Genomic DNA, 26,277 nt, shown 5'->3' with positions numbered 1-26,277 from the left:
TCTTAAATAAGTGCAAATATTTTCAGGGTGTAGTGTAACAACCCAAATTCGTCAACAAAGTTGAAGAGGTAATATTTTGGCCAACTGTATAACAAGAAATTTAAATGAAAGAAAGGAACCTACGTTGTGTTAAATATTTTTTTATTGTGATTACCTCGGATGCGCCTCGACAAAGCAATACTTTGGGAAATTTGAGGAGAATAGGTTATGTAAATAAAACGCTAAATTTGTAAATAGCCCTACTTATTTTATTAAATGAAATGAAAGGAGTGCCGTACTCTGCCTGGAATTCACATGTAAAAGAGCACGGCAGAGAAAACCATGATCACTATTCCAGAGAATCTAACTATGCTGTCCTGAACTTTAATAAAAGAGAAATAATAATATAGAAACTGTCCTCATACCTAGGTTTTTAGTTTAATACATTCAAAACATGCCACATTTATATCGTTCAAAACTGAAGAGGTTTTTGTTAGTTTAACGGGTCCCCACCCGTAGGTACGAAGTCCCATGTTGCGGAATCGACGCTAAAGTTAAAGGTTTGGTGCCAATATCTTATTATTTAATAAATTGTAAGTTATTCTATGAATTATTTTATTTATTGTTTTTGTTTGCCCTTATGCGAGCTAAGATATTCGCCCATGCAAGGTCGAAAATTGTTAGTACACTCAACAAGGCTCTTATTCTCACAAACCACAAACATCGGCACGAAGGAACAGTAAACGATTTTATTTAGATTACTTTTAAACTGAAATTATTTACAGCATAAATAGATTCCATTAAATGCATACACATGTTATATATTGTCTTTGTCAGATCAAATAAATAAGGAAAAGCTTTAGAACAGAATTACAACAAGAAAACAAAATAATATGATTTAGTTAACATTAGTTAAATAATGACAAAATATTTACTTTACATTTAATAACATTCTTTATCACAAAACTCAAGAACCAAAATAATATCAATGCGTCTCGAACGGTAGTCTAGAAGCTATTATCTAACAACTATCACCTCTGTTCGTCGCCTGATTTCCCTCTCCCTAGTTTGTAGAATAATATTTTAAAAATCAATAATTTTGTTTATGTATACAGAGTGTCTCAAAAATGAATGTTTTGAATTTAAATAAATATGTCTATTTTTAAATAGGCGGTTCATCTCAAGGGGTGGTATATTTCGACCCCAGGAACACGTCTATGAAGTTTTTTTCGCAAAAAAAGATGTTGAAAATCGTGTATTTTCTTCAAAATTTCCCTGTATATTTTTCGAAAACTTTTAGAACTGCCTGTTCGCCGCAAATTTTCGGCACTAAAAGGGATGCAACATTGCCACTTCCCAAATGACCTGTATTTCTAATTATTCATTTAACAAGTAAAAATTGCTGAAAATGGGTGAAAAATTCAGGGAAAATGAACAAAATTCGCACGTAAAAGAATATAATAAATAATAACTTAATAGCATAATATCTTATTTAAATATCAGAGGTAAGTTTTTTCTATTTATTGTGTGGGATAACAGTGCTACTGGCGAACACCATTAAATAAAAAACGCTCCTTTGCAAAACCCTTTGTATAGCGCATAATGTATAGCGCATATATAATGAATACCAATACCATTTAGGTAAAATTTTGAAATTTTCAGTTAAAGAATATAATATCTTAAGAACGTGACAGCATCGGTAGTAGATTAAAATTAAAGGGACAAATTACAAAAAAAAATCCGGTGGCTCTCAATTTTTTTTCAAAAAAATAGCTATTTATGTCACAAGGACGACGCATTGTCCAACTCAGCCGTCGCCTCGTTGGACAATTTTGCATCCAATTTCATACAGGATTTTTTGTGAAAGCGGATAATTTTAGATTTTCATGCTATTATTATTATTATTTATTTTTAAACATTTTTTAAAATGTTCTGGTAATCGGTTTCTAAGGCATTGTTTATGCATTGTTGAATGACAAAGTTCTGTCAGGTTCAAACATGGTTCAAACGTCGCCGTATTTCCTACAAAGTTTTGTGAAAAAATGAGTGATAATGACGAGTCTTTGGATATTCAACAAGCTGCTGAAACTGCGCTATCCACTTGGTACCCGAAAAGTCGAAAAACTTATACGAGACCCAAGAACAGTTAACCTAATAGGACTGCTCGTTCAGCCAAAAGTGTCCGCCAGGTGCATGCGAAAACTACTCGCTTTGTGACGTCATTGTAGTCCTTGTCATGGTTATTAGTCCTTATCCGGCAACCAATAATACACACACGTGCATTATTGGTTGCCGAATGCAAAACGTTCATTATTTAGTTTATTTATTTAAACACCTTATATGTATGCAGTATAGAAAATTAACTGTATAAATCGTATTAAATACTCGGATAATGCATTTTTTAAGAACAGCAGTTCCCAGCATCACCTTTTGCAAGCATTCTTTTTAGAGTACTTCCATAATTTGCTTTAAAATAATTAATAAACAAAATCGTGGGCACTTAGTATGCACTTTGTCACAATCCACAACACAAAATGAACGTATTTATACAGTCTATAGCTCTAAAAACTTTAAAGACACCTTTTTCACATTTAAAATTGACAAAATAATTAACTCAAAATTTCTCAGCTGTTATTTTTATAAGTTTACCATAGCCAACTAATAATACACACTATCATGACAAAGCCACGAAAACTTTGACAAGGACTACAATGACGTCACAACTGTCAGCTGAAGCGCGGGAAAAGGCGAACGTACGGCGAATGTACGGATTAGTTAACTGTTCTTGTACCACCTACTTGTTGAGACCACCTACAACTTTGAAACCTGGGTCAAAGAAAAACATGTTGAGAATTTCACAGAAAAGGTATTGCTAGCCTATTTACTTATTTCGACTTCTACAACTTGCATTTCTCTTAGAGACGAAAAGTTGGATGCCTCTTGTATTCAGTTTAATAATTTAAATAATTGTACCTTTAAGATTAAATTTTAAATTATAAATTTTATAATAAATAAATATTTTCATTGTTTCTAACTTTGAATAAGAAGACTAAGGAAGGAGCATATCAAAAATCTTAGGTACACCGCGATGGGCCTCAAATATGGCCGACTTAAATTCCGGTTTATCAGTGTCGTTCTAATTTTATTTAAAAAATGTAAAACTATGATGTAGGGTAGACGTGGGGTAGACTCAATAATTTGTTGTTTTATTTTACGTTGTGAATAAATGTTGGTAGTTATTAAAATTGTTATAAAAATATATAATTCTAATAAAAATAGATAAGTTATAATAAGTATTTATTAACACAAACATCCGATACGCTACTGAAGCAGGTAAGTCAAATTAACGTATCTAAATCAGGGGCGGGAAAGTGAAATAACAAAAGCGGTTCCACCGTTTCCACGGAAATCTCAAATAAAATAGTTCCAGCCCTAGGCACTAGGTGGTAGTGCAATTAATTTTTAGGTTAAGAAGTTGCTACTAGTTATTGCCAGGTGGCGTTAAATCAGAATATTTTTGTAGTTTCCATAGTTTCCAACGGCCATTGTCATATTATTGTCAAATTCTCAAAAAATATTGTCGTTGTCATAGCGCCAATCATAATATTATCAAATAAATGATTATCAAAACGTTTTTCAAACTATAATTTGTTATATGTGTTTTAATTAGACAATTCCTTTTGTTTGTGGCCCTAAAAATATAATGTAAGTCTTTTATTTTTGCCATCATTTAAGTACCTATTTATATTTACTCCATTTACAAAACTTTGGGCGTATTACGTTGGTCTTGTTTTATTATAATAAACGATGTTTAGGTGAAATATTTGACTTATAAATAAAAACTTTAAATATATAATATTTCACATGTTTGGCTTTAATTTTATTTAATAATTGTATAAATTATACTGTTAAATCTTATTTTTTACACATCACAACGATACTTGTTATTAGTATTGTTGAATTTGTGTAAAAAATAAGATTTAATAATCAAATTTAATTATTTTAGAGTAAAATTCAATAAATACGCTCATTTAAAAAGTCCGCGCTTCAATCCATTTAAAACAAGCCCTACTCAATAGATGGCGCCACTTCTGTAGGACCATTTTTCAGTATGGCAGAGTCCATTCTTTTTCTAGCTAGGTATATTCTTTGATCTAAATTCTTTGACATCTAATCTTTGACAAGTAATAAATAAAAGCTAAAATGCAAGAAAAATATATAATTTAGTTAATTTAAGTGAATTTCATAAATGATCGGTTTACTACACGTATGTATATTATATAGTCACTTACTAGCGAAAAGTTGTTCCATTATTTCACTCAATATTTGCCGAGATCTACCGCACGCTACACAACCAACTATTTTAGAGTCTTTTTCGATAAATCGCGATAGTGTCACTGTTAATTTAAGTTCTGCCACAATTTCCATCTAGATTTACTACCTTTATACAACTATCAGTAGTAGAATAAATAATAAATAACATAAAATCAGCTCCGTAAAGACTGACAAATCCACAAAATTTCAAATCAAATTCAAATGTGTCAAATGAATCGTCAAACAGAACTGTCAAGGATCCCCACCCTAGAGAGCTTTTATGGTGCCTTTTCCGCCCACCATGCATGAATACATGGATAGCATTAAGCTAAATTCCTTAGTCTTCTTATTCAAAGGTTTCTAACGTTTCATTTTTTACTTTTAGGCACTAGTGTCTAAACAAGTGTCACTTTTAGATACTAGTGCCTAAAGAATGTCATTTCGAATCTCAAATAAATATCAAAAACGGTCAATTTCGAAAAAAATAAATAACTCGGTTATTCTGGACCTACTTGAAATACGGTAAAAAGAAAATAATGTTTCTTTTATCCAGATCTACTAGCTCTGAAAATATTTGCACTTATTTAAGACTCACCCTGTACTGTCTATCATATATTTTATACACGATTAATTTTAACATCTATAAATTAATATATTTGAAAAGACAGGATCTTAAACTCATTTTTTTCCAAATAATTGAAAAAATCTAAAGTTATTGGGCGTTATAGATTTTTTTGTAAGTTTCTATCGATGAAATATATAATTATCTATTTTATGTTTCCTTTATCGCGTACCTATCGAACCATATCGACCTTTTTAGTAATCTACCCGGCCCATTACCTACAATTTGGTTATCGCCGCACCGGATCGGGAGTATATTTATGAAACAGAGACCGTTTAAACGGAATAAAATATAGTGATCGGTGTTTATTTAAAGTGTTTCGCTTAACACATGTCGGACACATCCGCACTCTTTTATTCTTGTCTAGCGACCTGTAACTATTGTTCCAAACTGTTTTTATTCTTCTGTCGACAGTGGCACGAGCATTTTACTTTTTTTAAATGGTCTAGGCTTGGTGGATTCTCCGCCGGTGCTGCCACCATCGGAGAATATCGTAAACAACTAGTATATACAAATACACGGGCTTAAATAGCGAGTACATGAAAAATTTATTGTTTAATTTTTCTAAAAATGTTAGGAAGTATAATTTGTAAAAATTCTAAAAATAAAAATAAATAAGTAAATATTTTGATATATTCAGAATGTCTAACTTGTATTATTATTTATTATACCAGTTAAAAAAACTTTTTAGATGATTTCAACTACGGCATAGTTTTAATCACCGGTTTTGCTAATGGGCCATAATTGGAACTATTTCGGCTATAACGAAAATTTTTAAAGGTGCAAATTGTAATTTTAGAAGATGTTCATAATACCATTTAATCACTAGTTGATTAAAAAAAGTATACCATTAATATTGCAAATTATATTTTATCCTCTCATAGTATAATATGTCTATGTAATTTTTTGATTATGTAACGAGCATTTTGTTTATTCACTTGTTTCATTGAACTGCTTGAATCCATTTTTGCTTTTGATCATATCGGTGTGAGAAACTATGAAGCTATAAAATGTTGTTTCGGGAGAGTTGAATATCCGGGAAAGTTGAGTTATTGCATGTTATTGCACCCAACAACGCCCTGATTACGCTCTCCTTTACGCGTTAACATTTTTTCGGCAATTTTAACAACATTTGAAATTGCCACAATACAACACGACCACGTTCAAATTCTTTTTTACTTATTTTTTACTACCCCAAACAGCGTTACATCACACAAACCTCGTACGTGAAATACATACTAATAATTTCTGATTTCTGCCGTCTGAAGCGCTGCGGTCGAAATTTATTGAAATCAACTGAAATATGCCTGATAATATTTCTTTAACATTAAAAATATATTAATAATGCTCCAAATGAACTGAATTTTACAGAAGATATATAAAATTTAATGTATTTTTAGAATCTGTATAGTACCGAGAGAAATATTAGTGGTTTTTAATAGTACCCGCACCCACCGTTTAGCGACAGGCTCGATAAAGCCCGATAAAAAACGGTGTCGAGGGTGCGTCGACGGATCGATTATGTCGAATAGCTCGGCATATCCGTCTGAATGGACGGAACTAATGCATCACTTCACGCATGGTTATTCTCTCTCGATTTGAATACAATTTAGCCATCGGCCGGTAATTCGGGCACCTCCCGCGTCTTTTGTAATCCCTCGTCACGGGACACAGTGAGAAAAAAGGCAAACGAGCCGTTAAAATGATGCATGCGATCAAAAAAATAGATTTATACGTACTATCGACAGCTACGTACCTGTCAAAAGTATAATTTGGACAAGACTTATGCCGGGACCCCATTAGCCAACACGCCACGCCACGCCACGCCACGCCACGCCACGCCACGCCACGCCATGCTACCCCACAACATGAAGATCTGTGCTTATGTTTTTCCATTTAAGTATACTAATTGCGTACACACTAGGCAACACGCCATCCAACGCCATAACACGCTATTATACGTGTGTCGTCTATCCCAGATCTCATGTGTACACTCTTTCCCGCGTCGCAATACGTGGGCAGGTGTATATTTTTTATATAATTTGATTTTTGTGACAGTAAACATTCAATCTATTGTTCAAATATAAGCATTTTACAAATTAAATTTTTAAAACTAATGTTCAAATTTGGCGCGCAGACGATAGGTCCTCGACAAGGATAGATAGAGTAGAAGCACCGCGTGTGCAACAAAAAAAGAAGATAAATGGAAGTCGTTGATATGTTTGCGACAATTTCCATAGAGATTTACTTATCCACGTAAGTATATATGATCTAGGATCATAAATAATGAATAATACACAAAACATTTAAACAAAAACAGACCACAGACCATAGATGTACCTAGTAATATTTTGGTTTAATGGCCACAGCTGCCGGCCGGATGATATAATTATCGTTTTTTAATAAAAAATTATAAAAAAAACATTATAAAATTATAAAACTAGAATAGTATACGGTTTTATATTAACTCCAATTTTTTTAAAGTTTATAAAACGCATTCATAAAAAACATATATCCCTCAAATCCTTCAATTTAAAAGAAGTTTTACATCAAATATGCGCACATAATGCACACACTGTTGTTTTTTCTCTCCATGGCTCTTTGTGCAACTCGTAGTTGTTCTAAAACCGTCTCAGATACTGGTTTTCGTCAAACCCCTGAGACTGTATGATGAGTTATAACTCAAGAAAGGGATATATATCTATAAGGGTTACGACAGTTATACTCTAAAGAAAGAAAAAGACAATGACTTGGCTGTGCACTAACTTAAAATTAATATCACATTAATTATTTCACCCCCTTCACATTTTGGAGCAATTTTCTGTCAAAATACCTCCCTCTATTCCGTTTTCTACTCATTATCTCGAAGCTTCGTGATCGTACTGTCAAAAATCGGATCGCTCAACGTTTTTATTAGACGAATAAACCGACCGAATTAGGTCTAATCTCTTTTATAACCTGGAATAGAAAATTGGGCTCGTGAAAACGGAACAGGGACGATAATTTCGATAAATTAACTGGCTCATTATCCTGAGGCATCATTAAAATCACTTCCATATTTTATCATCGAAAAATTACGAAACGACAATACAATCGGGCCGTCAAATCTTGCGTGTCACGATGTACCAAGTAAAATATTTAAATACCTTGCCATCTATAAATGAGAGATGTCTTTCTACCCGGCAGGGTAGGACTGGAAACATAATCCTTTTATTTTACTGTTCGGTAAATAAGAAACTAGTATAATCATAACTGTATCTATAAGAAATGTGAGCAAGAAAGCGGCTATGAACAGTTGGGGTTTAAGAGCGGATTGGGAACACGAGAAGCCTTATTCTGTACACAATTGATGGCGCAGAAGTGTACAGACCAACAAAAACCGATGTATGTGTGTTTTGTTGATTTCGAAAAAACATTCGACAGAGCACACGAGACTTATCGAAATTTTGTATGAGTTGGGATTTGACAGAAAGATGTAACACTTCTGGAAAATGTATATTGGCAACAAACATCCCACATGAAAGTTGAAAATGACAATTCCAATCCAGTGAATATACAGAGGGGAGTAAGACAGGCTGTCTCCTTCGTTGTTTAATGTTTATTCTAAGGCAATTTTTCGTGAAGCTTCCTCTTCAACAGATTGCGGTATTAAAGTCAACGGCTGAGTCACTAGCAACTTTAAATTTGCCGATGATGCAGTTCTTATTGCCGACTCTGATATTGGATTCCAGAGTTTAGTGGAGCAACTTGAAGGCTTCTTTAAGAAATACGGGATGAAGATCAATTCCTCTAAAACCAAAGTCATGGTATTTGGAAAGAGCCAAAATGTACCAATTCCTGTTAAAATAGAGGGCAATATTTGGGGTCCTGGATAGTTAACACCTGGAACAACGACGTTGAAATAAAAACCAGAATAGAACAAGCCAGAAATGCATTTTTAAAAATGAAGAACGTTTTCCAAAACCCCAGATTGGACCTTAAGTTCAGAACTAGTTGAACTAGTTGAGTTTGGTCGATTCTATTATACGGAGCAGAAACATGGACACTAAAAGTTCAAGAGATGAATCGCCTCGAAACGTTCGAAACATGGATATGTCGAAGAATGCTTAAAATTCCATGGTCAGCCCATATCAAAAATACCGAAGTTTACAACAGAATAGGTAGAGAAAGTGAATTGATCAATATAATATAAGTTGTTAAACAAAACATAAATAAATGTTGTTAAACAGGGATGCATATTGTCACCATTATTGTTTAAGGTTTATGCCGAGTACATAATCCGAAAATCTCTTCAAAACTGTCCAGAAAGGGCTAAAATAAATGGGAAGATTATAAACAATATAAGATACGCAGAGGACACCGTGGTATTAGCAGAATCCGAGGACCAGCTGCAAACCCTAATGGACAAACTGGCAGAAGTATACAAAAGTATCAGGATGAGTCTAGAGATTAACACCGTCAAGACAAAAACTATGATTTTCAACAGACATCCGCAAGATAATGAAAACACCGACATAATAATAAACGGCGTCCATCTCGAGACCACGCAGAGATATATTTACTTGGGCAGGGAATTAAGCAGCCAGCTAGACCACTCTAAGGAAGCTCCAAATGAAGAATCAAGAAGAAGGATTGAAATAGCTAGGGCTGGTTTCCTCAACATGCGGAAATTCTTATGCCATCCGAGAATAGCTATACCAACGACGCTAAGAACATTAAAATGTTATATATGGTCCCTGCTTCAATATGGATGCGAAACATGGACGCTAAAACAAGAAGACACCAAACGCCTTAATGCATTTGAAATGTGGATGTACAGTCGGATGCTCAGGATAAGCTGGACCTCCAGAACAACAAACTGTGAAGTTTTGAACAGAATGAAAACTCGTGCACACCTAACAGGAACAATTAAAATCAAAAAGACTTCCTACCTTGGGCACATAATGCGGCACTCAGAATATGAAGAAATACAACTTATAATAAAAGGAAAAATCGATGGAAAACGTAGCATAGGGAGGAAAAAGAAATCATGGCTACGTAACATAAGAGATTGAACCCACACCGACGGAAACAGCCTTATTCACCAAGCTCTGGACAGAGAGTCATATGCCATATTAATCGCCAACCTCAACAGAGAATGCGCCTAGGACGAGGAGGATTGAGAAATGAAAAATACCACGTCTTACAACTAATAGTTAAGGGTAAAATTGAAAGAAAAAGAGGTCTCGGCAGGAAGAAACTACCTTGGTTGAGAAACTAACCTAACTTTTGAAGAACTCATAAGGAAAACCGAGAATCGCGAAGATTTTGCCAATGTGATCTCCAACCTCCACGAAAGAAACGACACGTAAAGAAGAAGAAAATAAGACACAATAATCGTTGATTAAAGTATAGTTATGAAGATGGTCACACTACCCTGTCATTGGAGAAAATGGGGAGAGAGTATCCTGTTAGAAACCCCGTGATAATCCGAAGATTATTTTAACTTAATTGAAGGAAAATCTTTGATTTTTCCCGGTCGTAGGTTTGAAAAATTTCTTCGAGTCCAGGTTCTTGACTCCTGCTTTAAGTTTGTTTTCACTTGGTCCAAATTAGTATTCCAGTAATCCAAATTAAGTCCAATAGAGTATTTGCTCGTTTTTTTAGCTAAATCGTTTGCTGTTTCATTACCTTAACCATATTTCCAGAAATATTTCGAAAAACAGTTCGGAGATATCTAGCGTAGAGGCTGTTTAAGAATACTACAAAAATTAACTAAATCCGGACCTGTTGTTCCAGGATCGTTCCTTATCCGATTATTAATCTGGAAACATTTAGCGAGCTCGACATCCAACGTTTATTAAAGGCCGTGTATTTATAAAAAGCCAAGTTTAATCGATACATGCCGTGAGACAATAGATAACTGTCATTTGTCCCGCAGTTCGGCGACGTTTCCCCATAATAAGGTCTCCCCCCCCCACCCGATCGCCCCTCGCAGCCATCATCTTCAATTCGGGGAATTTAAATTGCTCTATTAGAGATAATAAGCGAGTTATATATAGAGCGCGCTGTTGCTAATCCGAAAAATGTCGGATACGGATGGTAAATTACCACGATTTTCCGAAAATTTGTACCGTTCGCTGCCTGATAATTACGACGGTTATGTAAATAATTAAAACCAGTTGATTGGCGTCGCCCTTCTGTCACTTTTAAATATTGTATGCGATTAATTTTCTGTTTCGACGACATGGATTAGTTTGAGGAATATTTATTTCATGGAATTAATTCGTTTTTGTGTAGTTAATTTATACCTACTTTAATCAATATACTAACTATATATAATACATTTCCAGGATTTGCGACCGAGAAAAATTAAAGATTTTCCTTGATTTAAGTAAGAACAATTAGGGTAAGAAACCACGGTGAATGCTGATGAGGGGGTGCAGAGAGTGGGGAAAATGGGGAAACCCCAGAACACTTTATCGCACTGAGTGCGCCTAGACGAGAAATATTCGTGCCATGAACTTTGGTACGACTGATACAGGAGATGGAGAACTACCCTCTGTAAAACCGTCTCAGATACTGGCTTCTGACAAAGCTCAGAAAAAAAAATGATACCTATGTATGGTTAGATTAGGTTAGATTTAGCTGAAAATTTTTTGCCCTTTTCTAGCCCATGGAAGACATTTCTGCAAATTTTTTCAAATTTTTTTAGCCAACCCAAAAAAAGTTATGAAATTTAAAAAAATGGCTTTTCTGTTTTCAAATAGCCATAACTTTTTCAAAAATTGACCTTCTGGGACCGCACCCCATAGAATATTTTTATTTTTAATAAAGAGAAAAATACAAAAAAATGTTCGAAGGTTATAAAAAATGTTTCAGTTTTTTGAGAAAAACCATTGATTTTTCAAAGTTCGCCATTTTTTATTTTTTTCTCGTAAAAAACTTCGATCAATTCTACAAATATCTACTATTCCTGGAGTGGGCCGATTATTTCTTCTATTTTCTTTTTATTTAATTGAAAAAAAATTAAGATTTTTTTTCAAATATTATTTATATTACCAACAATAGAAATATAATTGAATGAATTTAAGGTATTATATTCCTTATTTATCGCTTTCTACGTTTTTACTGGCTGGGATTAATGATTGATACAGTAAACATTCAATGGTTCTAGAAATAATGCAACAAATTATCAATTTCATCTCTGACGTTTAAATATTTTACAAATTCTGTGTTCGCCAGATAGTACGAGAGCTGACAACGTCGGAAAAACAAGTATTTTAAGACGCCTGGCTCTTTGATATATCTTTTACTATGCTCTCTAGAACAGCACGCGGCCTGTCTGGCTGCCGGTAAACGTTGCGTTCTCTACTGCGCATTGAAAGAAGATCCTGTATTTTTATTAGTCCTTTAAATTCTAGTATTGAATATAAATCGAATCGGTTAATCGATCATCGGTTCGTGGTCGGAAACTCTACGCACTGCGCTATGGAGACATGTTCGATTTATATTCAATACTAGAATTTATAGGACTAAATTAATAAAATATATAGAATCTTCTTCCGATGCGCAGTAGTGAACGCAACGGGTATCGACAGCCAGATGGGCCGCATGCTGTTCCAGAAAGCATAGTAAAAGATATATCAAAGAGCCATACGTCTTAAAATACTTACTCGAAAACGTTGCTAGCTCTTAGACTAAGAGAAGAAATTAATAATTTTTAACCAAATATTGAGTGTTTAATGTATCAATCATTAATTCTAGTCAGTAAAATCGTAGATTAAGACTATAAATCTGTGGTACTAAGGCAGAACCCGCAGAATCATATGGGAAATAACGTTGACATATCAGGTTTTGCCTTAGAAATAAGAAACATAATTAAACATTAAATGAATTTAATTATATTTTTTTGTAATATAAATAATATTTGAAAAATCTGATTTTTTTTCAATTAAATAAAAGAAAATAGAAAAAATAATCGCCCACTGCAGGAATAATACGGAAAATTGTAGTAGATTTACTGATCGAAGTTTTTTATGAGAAGAAAAATAGCGAACTTTGAAAAAACAATGGTTTTTCTCAAAAAAACTGAGAAATTTCATAAAACATGACTTTCGAAAAAAAGTTTTTTTTTTCTGAAAAGCACATTTAAAAAGAAAAATTTTCTATGTGGTGCAGTCCCAAAAGGTCAATTATTGAAAAAGTTATGGCTATTTGAAAACAGAAAAGCCATTTTCTTGAAAAATTCATAAATTTTTTTGGGTGGGGTAAAAAACTTGAAAAAATTCGGAGAACCGTTTTTCATAGAGTAGGACAGGACAAATCAATTTCAAAAGTGGTCGATTTGGCATGGAATACCCCGTATACAATTAAAATAAGTATTTTTTATTTTCTTTTATGGTCCCCTAGTCGCGTTGCATGTCTCCACTACGAGTTTTCATTTCCACCAACAATCGTATTTATGCGAAAATACCTAATAAATTCGCTCTAACTCGGAGAATTAATGTCTGGACAAATATCGGCAATAATTTCCGTAAAAGTTCTGTTGAAATTAATTAAGGTAAATTTTATAAATCATTTTACAGTCGTACGGCAATGGAGTTATTTACACCCTTTTAACAGGCAATTGCATTTTAAGTATCTGTCTGTAGACTATCAAATATTATAGAAGGAAATAGTATATGATATAGTAAGTATATAACAAATGCATTCAATAGAAACACACACTGATAAAAAAGATAGACTTGAACTAAAGTCGTCATCGGTCTTGAAAAAAAAATTAGTGGCAAGAGAATTTATTTTAGCGTAGAAGAAAATATTTTGTCCGAAAAAAAACTCTCTTAACTCAAGAAAACTTGTTCTCTTGAAAAATTCGAAAATTTCTCTTGAATCTATGTTCATTCAACCAAGTGCAAGTTACTTTGTTTTAAGATAATAACAAAAATACGCTAGGAAGTACTTCATTCAAGAAACATGGCCATTTTTCTAATAGCTAAATACTCTTTTGATGAAAAATAATAACAACACGCAAAGACGATGACGAAGGATGGTATATACAGTAGAGGTGGGCCAGTCTGCGATTTTTGTGGAGCTGCTACGCTCTGCGACTGCTCCAATAAAAGCACTGCGACAAGTAGCAGCGATTTTTCGGAGCAATTAACCTATAAATTAAAAATGTAGTTTTATAGGTTAATTGCTCCGAAAAATCGCACTCGGTGTTCGGCTGTTCGGCACCGTTCGTTGCATTTACTAAAAAAGTACAGGACTATAGGTGTGATTATGATAGGCAACATCATCGTCTAGTTTTTATTTATTTATATCGTATGATCGAAAAAAACGGCGTCAGCGATAGCTATGAAATGAAGATTGCTGGCATTTTATATGTAAAATTTATGGGGAATGTTATCGATTGTCATTTCCAAGCCAACTGGACGCCGTTTTTTATTTCGATCAGTAGTGGCGATTTTAACGTCTGTGCAATCGGGGTAAGTCACCGACGGGCCCCAAGCCTCCCGGGCCCTTGCGAACAAGATTCGAACTTTTCCGAACTACGGGCCCCTAGAGCTCTTAAAATCGCGGCTGTACGGTACTATACTGATGTCTTAGTTTGATAGATGTTGCTATATTTTTTTAGTCTATTCAGAAGAATTTGAGTGTTTCTAAGTACCAAGCACTTTGCTATAAATATCTTAAAGAGTCTGTTCATTTTCACAGAGTGGTGGCCCATGGTAAAAACTTAATGTTATATTCAATTCAAAGTCGAAACTGTCAAAAAAATCTTTATTAGTGACCGGTTTCGGCTATTTAGCCATCATCAGACCTTAAAAATAGATATAAATAATAAAACTTATATGAATGTATAAGATCAAATAAAAGATTTAGGATATACAACAAAACACAGATACAAAATTAACTAACAAATAAACATACTAACAAGTTAAAAATTACCTTTGTCAAAAACATCTGTTTGTGATTAATATATAATACATAAATATCTTATTTAGATTCATGAAAGAAAAAGCGAACGCTGCTACGTTTCCCGTTCCCAAACTCCCAACAGCTCCAGTACACAGAATATACTCAATATACTATGCTCCAGTCGACTGCGACCTGCGACGACTGTGACTGGAACAGTCTGACCGGGCGACGGGGCTAGGAGCATTTTCAGAATTTACACTATTGCCTGCTATTGCTCCTATTGCTACTCACGAGCGCAGATGTCCTAAACTTGTAAACTGCTCCGAAATGTCACTGCGATTTTCTTGGAACTGGAGCAGTCACATACTGCGACGTTGGTGGAGCTGTGACAAAGTAGCGGACTGCGATTTCACAACCCACCTCTAATATACAGTCAGTCGGCAGTCCGATCAGTCTCTCGTCGCATTTCATAGGTCGCACATCATAGTACGCACGGGTTTTGTTGTTTGGAATTTTCCACTTGGAATTTTGCATAATTTGCTTTTTAAACGCATATCATATAACAAATTAGTGATCGATATTAACATACATTTGTCATTTTTGATGTACAAATTTTAGGAAATATGGATTCTTTAAAGGAGTTTCTAAAAAAATGAAAATTAGAGCATTTATTTGCTATATTTGAAGGTAAGAGACATTTACCTAATGCATGCGTGACGATAGATAGAATAAGAACATCGATTTTTTTATGCAAATGATTACAAAAATTTTAGAATTTCAAGTCGTCGTATTAAAAAATTCAAATTTTACCAAAGCTTATAATTTTTATAATTTGTTTGCTTTACTTTGAATAATCGTGATGTAACATTTTTTTGTAATTTGTAGAGTGATGAACCACCCCAAAAAATACCAAAGAGTGAAGAAGCAGAAATAACTACTATCGAGGAAAATAATATCACTTTACTTACTACAGACCAGGAAAACCTAAATTTATCAGAAAATAATATACCTCGTAATATGGCTGTATATGCCTGTATATGATGTATAGACTTCTCTTAGATCAAAATAAATTTTAGTTAAGTCAATGGTATTCGCTATTGCTTTAAGAAAAGTGTCTCTTTAATCAAGAAATGTCCCTTTTCAATCAAGAATTTTTGCATGAATCAAAGAGACTATTGTTCTTGTAGCAAGAACTTCTTTGCATATTAATTTTGGGTCAGGAGTGAAATACTTTGGACAGATAGATTCTTCTATTCTCTAAAGTAATTTTTTAAAGCTTACGAAAAGATAGTTAATGCTTTGGGTAAAGAAACGTCGTTCTTGGCCCTATTGAAAAGCGCCAATCTTTTGGGTCAAAGTCATATTCGTTTCGACTGAGAGATCCTTTTTTTCAGTGCAGTTTTATGTGTTATGGTGTTTCTTAGCTTCAATCTACTGAGGTGTTCATTGAGGAGATAGGGTCCTGTTAAAAACCCCGTGACAATCCGAAGACTGCTCTTTCTTAAATAAAGGAGTATCTTTGATTTTCCAAGGTCGTAAGTCCTGAGAAATTTCTTCAAGTGTCTTAGGCTGGGAGAATTCCCATTCCAGGTTATGGATAGAGCCTTCCAGATTCTTAAGTTGTGTTTTAAGTTAGTGTCCACTTGGTCCAGTTATACACAATGTTCCTCATTGCGTATCTAGATCTTTTCATATCTGAAGTTCCCTCAAAACTTTCTTGCATTTCGGTTGCATGCGCGCTGCCTTCGGACTTTGGAAAAGCAGAAATGCATCGACAACTCGAAACTTCAAACTTTCCCTGATTAATAATTGCAGAAAAAGGGAACTGGGAAAGCGTAGAATAGAACACGGAAAATCGGTATAATTCATTGAGAAGTTAAAGTTTTTTAAAAAAAAATGTAACTTTATATTATTAACATATTAACAATGGTATTTTAGATTATTGATTTATCGTCAAAAACTCAAATTCGAAATGAAACTTTCTTTATCTTTAATATAACAAAGAAACCCTATATAAACACAACCAAACTTATATGGAATCATCTAATATTTTTCAAAATTTTTGAGACGTATGAACATTTTTTGTTTATGGATAAAACTCAGTCCTCACCAAAAACTTTTAATGAAAAATAATCCATATAGCAGTAAAAAAATAATCAGTTAAAAATAAACACAATGGTATTTTTTTGGTTTCTGAAACGAAACGAAATTTAAATTTTTAATGGTCAGAAAGCAAAAACGAAAATGAAAATTGATAATTTTAATAATCCGTGTTGCCACCTCCAGCCCTGATGCAAGCTTCTATCCGAGCTAGCAAGCTTCTTATTAAATTATCAACGTTGTCTTAGTGTATGTTTTCCCATATTTCTGCTAATGCTGCATCAATAAGCTGTGCGAGATTTCCCGGATGGTTTCGACGAGCTCTTTTGAGCTGGCCCCAGAAGTGTTCGATAGGGTTTAGATCTGGTGAACATGCAGGCCAGTCCAAAACTATGACATCTTCCGTTTCAAGACATTCTCTAGCCACTCTGCTGGTATGGTGAGGTGCATTATCGTGCATTAAGATAAAATTATCTCTAATTGCGGCTCTCTAAAGCCTAACGATTAGTTCTAGCACTAAATCAGCATCAACAAAAAGACAGAAGAAATGGTTAAACAAGGTTCATTCGTAGGTGGTTCAACCCTTTTGCGAAGTCTGACCATAGACCCAGGACAGAGACAGGCAAAAAAAAATCAACAAAAACAGAAATACAGACGAAACTTTAGTTTACTAACAGTAAGCTTAAGAGGCATCTAAAACTGATGAGATTGAGGGAAGAAGTTATGTACAGATTTTATCAATTTCAAGAGGAAACGACAGAACATTGTAAGATCTATGGAAGGTTCAGTCTCTTGCTAGATTTTTTGAAAAAGTTAGAACTGGAGAATATCATAACCTAAGGATTAGAAGAGAACCACAATAAGATCTCAAAACATAAAGATATCTAATCTAAGACATCTCTCATAGATCCATGGTAACAAGAACGGACCACAGATAGCCAAAAACAAATAACCAAGACGTAACGTAAGAAATCGAAAGAGAAAGAAATAAGGAGCAGCAAAATCGGAGCAGGCCGCGATCGCTGTGATAGACAATTGACGAACGCCGAGACATCTGAAAATCTACAGGGTCGCATTCTCGCATTCTTTCGGCCTCTCTTTTGTCACGTCGTATATCTTCGTCTTTGTTTTTCTTATCGCGATTACGGAGCTCTTATTATGGAGGGAAAAGGACAGGGAGATAGATATATAGGATGACGGGAGTAGCAGTTATTTTGGATACTAATTTCGATTTCGTTAGGTCAGAAGCAAGAGGTTTCATTTTATCAAAGTCTTATAAAAAATATCTTGGTGTATATGTTACAGCAAAAGTTGGAAATCAGTGATTGTTAATAATTACCAGTAACATTCACTGATTTTATTTTTTTTGGTAAAACGGTAAAGAAAAAATATATTTTCTTTATGGAGATCTATCAGCCCTGAAAATATTTGCACTTATAAGACTCACCCTGTATATAGTCTGTTCATTTATCGTAACTTTTTAAGATTTCGTAACTTTTTACGATTTCGTAACTTTTTAAAATTACGTAACTTTTTAAAATTTCGTAACTTTTTAAAATTACGTAACTTTTTAAAATTTCGTAACTTTTTAAGATTTCGTAACTTTTTAAATTTCGTAACTTTTTGAAATTGCGTAACTTTTTAAGATTTCGTAACTTTTTAAAATTTCGTAACTTTTTAAAATTGCGTAACTTTTTAAGATTTCGTAACTTTTTAAGCTGATTTTTTACAGATTTCTTCATTAAATAATTTGAAAAAGGTAGTAACTTTTCAGTGGGACAAATCAAAGTCGTATAATTCATGATTACAGACAAAAAAATGTAAGAAAAAAGCGAGATAGACTCGTAAATACAAAACTATTTCAATAATTCTCACGTAATACGTTAGCTAGCCCCTAGCAGCCTTGCCGACAGGAATTTCTCGATAATTATTACACTTGTCCCGTTTTTATTCGGCGTCAACACGTAGATATATAAGTAATCTAGTTTATTATATTTATTTCCGTGCGTCCCGTGAATTCGAGCGTTAATTAGGTAGAGACAGATCGGTTGAAATATCGACGGAAGACACGAAATAGCGCGAAACCGCCGAGCTGGGTAAACGGAAGTGGCGATAGCTCGGTGGTTCGATGAAAAGCGACCAGCTAATGAATTCGAACGCGGTTCACACCTGTTAGGTAGCCACTTATTCACGTGGCAAACGAACCCAATTACCTAGCACTAAACAACTAGTTTTATTCGTGACGTGCCCTTTCCTGTTCCGGCACCGTCTTTTTGTTTGTTATTATGAGATTATTACTAGTTTTTTACTCTATCCACTTCGATAGGTTCGTAATATACATAACTATGCAAGCTTATATAGGATTGTTGTTCACCACATACGACACGGAGTATTGTAACTAAACGATTAGATTTTTACAAATTGTAAGTTTTGGGTTCGTTGAAGGACTATTAGAGCTAAAATTTAAAAATATTTTTACACGATTCCGAGTGTCCCAAATGAGTAAAAAATATTATAGTTGTATTTTTTTAAATGAAACACCCTGTATATTATTCTATTTTTAGATTCTACGATTGAAATAAAAGTAAATTTGATTAAGGTTTATCACGCTTAAACCTTACCGTTTTTTGAGATATTTTCAATTTTGTGAAATTGCAATAAAAAAATTAAGGTTTCATTTCTCCAAGGGTATCAAAGTTTTTAATACTAAAGATTTACTGAAGATTATTTATTGATCAGATATTGTGTTGCAATAATAAAAATATTGCTACCTCATACAGAGTGTCTAAAAATTTATTTTAAATAATTGCCAGCTATTTTAAATAATGACTAGCTTTAAACGGCAATAACTTGTTTAAATTAACTGGAACATCCTGTATATTTTGAGAATCCGATGCACAATTTAATTGTCTATCAAACTGTATCATACCATTTATACCTATCTCTTTAAGTTTTCGTAGAAAATGCATTTTCTTATAATTTAGACCTCATTTATCAATATACCCGTGGAATATTGACATTTTAGATTGTCCTGTATATTCCATTGGATATTTACTATTCAGATATTTTGCAATGTCACTGGGAATTATGACAATTTTCGTTAACATTCATGGACAACTATTATTAACTAAGTACCTATATTAACCAACTCGAAACGCCAAGTTTCGATTCCTGGGCAAAGCCAATTTATTTATTAACTTATGGCTTTTATGACTTTATGGCGACTAAAAAAATAAATTTGATACTTGTTATTAGTAACAATATTCGGATTAACAAAATCAAGGTACAATGTTTTTCTCTTTATTTTGACTCTTATAATACAGTAGATAGTGTAAAAAATAGCTACTTTTTGCACGATCGATCGTAGAAAAAATATATTTTTGTCATGTAATTGTAGTAAAATGCTCCTCTCCGAAAGAAGAAATAGGTACATAAAAATAGTGATGACCAAAAATGCAAGACCAAGACCAACACTTCTACTTATACAGGGTGAGTGTTGAATAAGTGCAAATATTTTCAGGGGTGGTATATTTCGACCCTAGGAACACGTCTATGAGGTTTTTTCACAAAAAAAAAAACTTGCATTTACTTTTTAATTTTCCTGTATATTTTAGAAAAAATTTTAGAACTGCCTGTATTTTCCCACGGTATAATTTCTTAATTTCTGATAATATCATGGTTTGGTTCACGGCACTAAAAGATATGCAAATACAGAAATGATCCGGTGTGGCTCTCATTTTTTTAAATTTTAAAAACATCTTAAATTTTTAAAAACGGTGTTTCTTTTATCGAGATCTACCGGCCCTGAAAATATTTGCATTTATTTAAGACTCGCCCCGTATAGAAAGGAACAGATGTAAAAGGGAAAAATAATTATCGAACTTTATTAACCGCATTGAAATATGTTTCATGGCTAGACAATTTTAACAAATCTTGATAAATGCATCGTTAAGACTTTTTTCCATCTTATGAAGTGTGGCAAGTTACATTTCTTCATAAAATTGCTGTTGTAAAGGGTTCATATCTTGAAGAAAATCTGGGTATTGCTGTCTTGATGCAGAAATCTGAAAAATAAAAATCAAGAGTTATTTTTAAAGAAAGACAAAAATCTTAAAAATAAAAAAACACAATAGCCTTAAATTATTAACATCTAAGGATGTTACTGTAGAGCAATAAATTTATTTATTTTTAAACGGTTTTATTTAGCTCGACCCGTACGGTATTTATTTATTTGTTTGTTTATTTGGGTCAAAATTAGAAATTGAAATTTAAGTACCTTCCTGTTGTCAGATTGATCTGAAATTTGGTACACACCTTTAGTTCCGATGACAATACAATATAGTAATATCAATAACATTGTAAATCTAAGATGGCCGCCGGTCAAAATGGCGGATTTCATATTTTTCCACAGCCCCCTCAATATGGGTATCAAATGAAAGGGCTACACTAGTAGAATACTGTGATTATGACAAAATTTAAAATCCAAGATGGACGTCGTTACCAAATGGCGTATTAGGTGAGGGCATGAGTAGTCGTGTCCAGAACAGTTGTGTCCAATATTGTGTGACGTTAGAAGGACAGATAAAATAAAATAGGTGATTAGATGTACCTACGTAGTTAGCGGTAGCTTTACCACCCAAGTTAAGGTAATAGGTTAAAACGTGCTGAGAACTGTATGGCATTAGGGTGGCTAAAAATGTAATGTCGCAAGCGTTTTCCCCTCAAGATTCGGCGCCTCTTGTTGTATATTATAGCCTTGGCCCTCTACTGGACCTCTGGGGGGGGTCGACCGTTAAAATGTCCATTACTCGTGGGAACTTCAAAACCCAAGTGATGAGTTTGCAACAGACAAAGCGTTAAGGGTATACCCCACTAATCAGCAAGTAAACAATCACAACGCTGCTGTTTTAAATCTGTTCCGGAATAAGGGATCTCGAATTTATACCATTAAAGCACAGGACCAACTAATTGACGCCACACGAAATACAGATAATTTAAATTTAGCAAATATAATACCAACAGATATAAATAAGACTGGAGGCTTACCATCAGTACTTGAAATATTTGTTGGAGCAAAAGTAATGTTGCGGTCCAACATTGACGTTACAAAAGGATTGGTAAATGGTGCTATAGGCCACATTACAGAAATTGTTTGGCCTCAGTTCCGTCGAACCCAAATGTACGAAACAGATGTACCATCAGTTTGGATTGACTTTGGCACAGACGGCATACACGTCATACACCCGAAAGCTATACAGTTTCCAGCAAAATTCAATTATGGTACGGCTGAAAGAAGGATGTTACCCTTAATTTTGTCATGGGCATCCACCGTCCATAAAATGCAGGGCAGCACAGTCGACCATGCAGTAGTGTATTTGGGCTCAAAATTGTTTGAGGAAGGGCAAGCATACGTGGCTCTAAGTCGAGTCAAGTCTCTGGAAGGGCTATGTATTGAGGAATTAGATTGTAATAAATTATCAGGTAAAAAAACATGTAATAATGATGCACTAAATGAATTACATAGAATGAGGAATATTCGGTAGGCATTTCCGTTAAATACTAAAAACTAGAAAATAAAAAATCGGTAAAAAAACTTTTAAGTTAAACAGTTTTATCTTATGTGCACTGAAAACTAGAAAATAATAACAATTAGGTATTTTGAACTTCTAGTTCAGAAATATTTTAGTACTAGGCAGAATAGCTTTTAGGCATATTAGACTAAAATAAAAACGTGGGGCCCATTAACTATTGCTGTAATACTTTCTTCTATACTAAGTGTGGATAGCATCGCCTTACTATAATCGTAACTGGAGACTTTGACAATCAATAACCAGCCGTGGCGGCTTCACCAGCGAACGCCGAGCTCATGATCTACCAAAGTATAAAGATATGCTTTGCCATAGGTAGGATTTCGGAGGGGCCCCACGTTTTTATTTTAGTCTAATATGCCTAAAAGCTATTCTGCCTAGTACTAAAATATTTCTGAACTAGAAGTTCAAAATACCTAATTGTTATTATTATTTTCTAGTTTTCAGTGCACATAAGATAAAACCGTTTAACTTAAAAGTTTTTTTACCGATTTTTTATTTGTTGATAATACTGAGCAAAGACCAAAACTATTTTGATGTTGGTCTTGAAGTTAAGAAGTAGTTTTATTGTATTTTTCGTTTGAGTTTTACTTTGTCTAGATGTACTAATCCAAGCCACGGTGTACGCGGCGCAAAGGTACGACCAAATTGGCGGTTCTTTTGGACCCGAGCGCCAAAGACACGAAACGGATATAAAGCGATCGCTTTATTAGAGGATCGGATTTCTTCGAGCCACGGCGCTATTCAAACCAACATCCGTAAAGTAGTACCATTAAATGGCCGGTTTTTGGACCTCTTGTTTTTCTCCTCTTCTTCGTTTTTCTTCGCCATAAGAACTTTTTCGCCAGCGTTTTTTTTTTTCGTCGGGACTTTGCAGCTCGTTTGTGCCATTTGTATGGTACCTTGTCGGGCAAGGAAGTGTCTTTTCGGTATAATGCCGAAATTATAATGTCTATCGGTCTGTTAGAAATGGAATAATGGAGAATTTTTGTTGTGGGTTAAGAGTCCATTTCAATAATCTAAAATAAAATAATAGAAAAGTAATAAATAATAATAAAAAGTTTTTAGCAAAATAAGCGTTCGGCATTTAACGTTTTATGTAAAACTGGCTATAGGTATGTTTACCTCAAATGAAGAAGGAAATTAAAGATAAAGGATTATACTATATCCGTATTGTAGCACATCTTTAGACAACTTCTTTATCTTTAAGATTTTGATGGTCAAACATCAACTAAATATTCCTTATGTTTGGACTAAATTTTCTCGAAAATAAGGACATAATTTAGAATTCCGTTACAATACGGAAATAAATTGAAGTTTTGTGATTACAGTGATATATAATTTATATGGTTTTGTAACAAATTACTCGCTATTTTATGGCAAACGCTGCAAAACCTTAATCAAGCCTTAATCAAAGCACGTGTGTTTGGAATTTTGGATGTGGCTTAATTAACACGACAGGATCTGGCTAAGCCAGGCAGATTTCTGAAATATAATATAATAATATTTTTTCTTCGGTCACACACCCGCTTTACCCAGCCCCTTAGAGCGACCCGAACAGTACAGCGTAATAGGGCTCTTAAGAGGAAAATAAGATAATAAGTCTCTATTTTGACTTCTATTGACTTTTCTTGTTGTTATCGACTAAAAACTCGGTGATGTCAAGCAGAACACTAACAACCTTTCAAAGAACAGTATCTTATTAATTAGTACCGCATGATCGAATAAAAAACGACATCAAATAAGTCTGGGTAATGACAATAATTGATAATAGTCATTTACTAAAACATATTATTATATTAAACTATTGACATAAAACTTGACACAAAAATTAACAGAGAGATTAAAAAAGGATAGAACGTTTCCAGACACAAAATAAGTACCTAAATGACGTCTAGGCTATGAGTACGCCAAAATTATCATCGTTTGCCATTCTACTGCCGTCTTTTACCGACATTTTTTTTATAGAAATATAGAAAAATACAAAGGTTTCTTCACAATCAACAATCAGTCACAAGCAATTATATTTTTTTAGCTTAGATTTCAATAGAAACCCCCATAGATGTACCTATATTGTATAAAAGCCTAAAAATTCAGAGCTCGTAGTGCTAGCGCCATCTACCAAGTGTTAGACGCACTCACCGAGTATGGCCGGTAAGTATTGATTTACAGATGCCCGTGTTACGGGAATGCAGTTTTCTTTAGCAGTTTTAGAACCAAACCGACATCCCGAAAAAAGAAATTTAATTTTTGAAATATATTTTTTTTATTAATATATTTTTTTATATAGGCAAATAGTTCTGTTTGTAATATTAAATAAAATATAAATAATTTAGATCCATAAGCTATTTTTTTACAGAAGAGTTGGCTATTTTTGGAATGTATAGTGATAAAAAAATTATACCGGGTGCGTCTCAAAAGTGGCTCACCCTTATAACTTTTTTAATTTTACAGATAAAAAAACGAGGTTTGGTATGTTAGTATATGACATAAATTAGGATTGATTGACGTATTTGATTGTTTTTGATCACTTCCTGTTTCGCCGGAAATTACTACAACTTTTGATTTTTAAATGGCACCCTCGGTATATTTTAAATTTATTCGATAGAAAATGACACTCTGAACAGAATGATATATCATATGTCAACTTTTGACATTTTCGCTTAAAACAAAGTTGTATTTTGAATTTCAATCTAGAGTAGTAAATTAGTGTTAAAAACACGAATTTTTAGTCAAGAAGGCTTAGAAAAATAGATTTGATCGAATAATGGTTTTAGTGTGTTGTCTTAGTCGGTTAAAAAATGCACAAATCGTATTTTTAATATATCAGTTTTTTCAAATGGAACGAGGGTGGCTCATTAGCATATTTGGAAAAATCATTTTTTACGAATTATTTGGTACCATACACTTGGTATTTTGAGTCAAATTGTCGTTATGAATGACATGTTGCAAGTTCAAATAAACCATATTCGAAAATGTCAAAAGTTGACATATAATATATCATTCTATTCAGAGTGTCATTTTCTATTAAATAAAGTAACAAAATACCGAAGGTACCATTTGAAAGTGAAAAGTTGTAGTCATTTCCGGTGAAACAGGAAGTGACCGAAAACAATTGAATGCGTCAATCAATCCCAGTTTAAGTCATATACATAACAAATCTCGATGTCGATTTAAAAAAAATAAAAAAGTTATAGGATTGAGCCACTTTTGAGATGCACCCGGTATACCTACCTACGTTATACTTAGACTTTTTTTGAAAAAAAAAATCAAAATATGTAGGAGTACTATATTTCGACTTCATTATCAAATTAGGTACTTTGCTTTTTACTTTACGATATTTAACATTAAAAAATATACAGGATGTTCCGTTGGTTTGGTTGTTTCATTTTTCAATAATTCTCTCTTCAATAAATTTAAATTTTAAAAATATTTCCTACGGATTGTCATCCATTGTAATCTGAGCCTAAATGTGATCATTGACAGCTTAGCCTGGACGCACACAAAAAGAGCAAAACTGTCCTAGTTAAAAACGTTATAACTAAACGTTCTTCAACCCAGTGTGAGTACATATCAATGTAAAACCTCTGACGAGGGGTAGGGGACTCAAAAAACTCACAATTTTAATAAACATCCTAAAAGATTGTGAGTTTTTTGAGTCCCTTACCCCTCGTCAGAGGTTTTACATTAAAAACGTTATACCTTAATCTGTTATAAAAACATTAACTTTCGAAATGAAGCAAAATGTGTTATTTAAAATTAAATTTGCACTGC

The 26,277-nt window shown here is 33.6% G+C and overlaps 1 long non-coding RNA gene across 1 annotated transcript; it reads right to left on the bottom strand.

Annotated features, from left to right (window-relative positions):
• Window positions 1-20,785: 20,785 nt before the first annotated feature.
• On the bottom strand, window positions 20,786-23,403 carry LOC115875618. Its single transcript, XR_004049035.1, has 2 exons — window positions 23,274-23,403; window positions 20,786-20,979 (listed from the first exon to the last, which is right to left on the bottom strand). It is a non-coding gene; the product is annotated as an uncharacterized LOC115875618 (long non-coding RNA).
• Between the last annotated feature and the right edge of the window lie 2,874 nt (window positions 23,404-26,277).

The sequence above is a fragment of the Sitophilus oryzae genome, unplaced genomic scaffold (assembly GCF_002938485.1).
Source record: "Sitophilus oryzae breed Bouriz unplaced genomic scaffold, Soryzae_2.0 scaffold_1393_pilon_pilon, whole genome shotgun sequence".
NCBI classification, from domain to species: Eukaryota; Metazoa; Arthropoda; class Insecta; order Coleoptera; family Curculionidae; genus Sitophilus; species Sitophilus oryzae.
This window is presented reverse-complemented; position numbering and strand designations above follow the sequence as displayed.